The 1,678-nt window shown below is 57.6% G+C and overlaps 1 protein-coding gene across 1 annotated transcript in view; it reads right to left on the reverse strand.

Annotated features, from left to right (window-relative positions):
• PRRC2A (proline-rich coiled-coil 2A) overlaps nt 1-723 on the reverse strand; it is a 38,282-nt gene extending 37,559 nt beyond the window's left edge. The window contains 1 exon segment of the mRNA XM_015422514.1: nt 577-723. The gene's annotated coding sequence lies outside the window, so the exon portion shown is untranslated.
• Between the last annotated feature and the right edge of the window lie 955 nt (nt 724-1,678).

The following is a 1,678-nucleotide window of genomic DNA, read 5'->3' on the forward strand; positions in this document are numbered from 1 at the left end:
TTTAGGCCATTCCTCTCCCCTTAAATCCCGGTAGTTTCTTTAGCCCCCCCAAAAGGGGTGGGGGGCATACGTGAAATCCAATTTACGTCTCCAGTTCCTAGAAGGCCTCTTACAGCCCCCCCTTTAATGACGCCTCCCCCTCCCTCCCCAACCGTTTTCTCCTTCTCTTCCCGAGGGGAGTCAATGCAGGGCGGGAGTGACTCGAGGGCCGGGCGCGTCTTTCAGAACGGAGCCCCCCTTTCTCGGCTTTTTTTTTAAAAAACCAGAGGCTCCCCTTGGGTTAACAATTGCCCCCCCCCCCGCCGCCAATGGGGCAAATACCCACCCGAAGCAACGAGGGCAGCGCCCGGGGAAGGGCAGGGCTGATTCGGGGGAGTCCAGAGCGCAGCCTGGGGGGCGGATGGCCACGGATTCGGTTGGGCAACAGACACAGACAACGATGAAGCCTGGGACAAGATGGCGGAGGCCTGAACGTTCTGCCGGCTCACCCCGACCCATTCCCTTTAGCTTGCACCAGCGCCGCTTTCTGGCCGTCCCAGCACGGGCTTGCCGGGGACCAACCAAGCCGATACCCACCTCGTCGGATCGGGCTCGGTCCGCTCTCTCCGGATACGAGCTTCCCGGGGGCGGAAGGGAGTCCTAGGCGGAGGATGGAGGCGGATTACACTTATCCCCCCCCTCCCCCTGCTTTGTAATTTGTCCAAGGCCCGAAGTGGCAGCCTCGGCGTCTAAGCACCGACTAAACGGCCATCCGGGTCCCAGGCCCCGGCGGCGGCGGCGAAGCCACGCCTCTGCACGTAGCGTGAGGGGCGGGCCAAAGGGCGAAAACCCGGAGGGGGCGTTACCAACTGTCAAAGGGGCGGTGCTCGGGGAGGTCAAGAGGTGGGACGAAGGCGGGGCGGCCGGGTATAATTTATGCAACGGTGGAAGAGATTCCGATAGCGGGGAAAGGCTTTTATTTGCATGTAGTTTCTTCCAAAGGAGGGGGGAGGAAGGGAATCACATATTTACAAATCAGGCCCTCTTTTTTTAGCAGCACCAAGCCGTTAAGCGCCCATTTTGTGCCAAGAGGGATTCAGTCTCCACCCCCCCCCCCCCCCCATCACCAAAGAGACCTTTCTAGCTGTATTAAAACGAAGGACACGATAGAGGTTTCTGCAATTACATCATGGTAGAGAGAACTCTTTTCTCACATAATGCTACAACTCGGGTTGCCAGCTGCGAGTAGAGAAACACCTGGAGATTTTTTTTGGTGGGGGGGGGGAGCCTGAGGAGGGCAGGGTTTGGGGAGGGGAAGGACTTCAGTGGGGTACAATGCCATAGAGTCCACCTTCCAGAGTGGCCGTTTTCTCAGGTGGACTGATTTCTGTCGCCTGGAGATCAACTGTAATCCTGGGAGATCTCCAGCCACCACCTGGAGGTTGGCAACCCTCAGAGGCACCTAGTGTGCTTGATGGGTCTTATTTATGTACATTGGCTATAGTCCACCTTTCACACTGAGATTACTGCAGGCTGTGGAAGGTCAGTAGTTCAGCGGTTCAAGACCTGGGTGCCGCAAGACAGGGTGAGCTCCTGTCTCTAGTTCCAGCTCCTGCCAACCTAGCAGTTTGAAAGCAAGACATTGCAAGTAGATGAATAGGGACCACTTCGGTGGGAAGGTAACAGCGTTCCGTGCCCC

Source organism: Gekko japonicus, unplaced genomic scaffold, assembly GCF_001447785.1.
Source record: "Gekko japonicus isolate JY-2015 unplaced genomic scaffold, Gekko_japonicus_V1.1 scaffold1152, whole genome shotgun sequence".
Lineage (NCBI taxonomy): Eukaryota > Metazoa > Chordata > Lepidosauria > Squamata > Gekkonidae > Gekko > Gekko japonicus.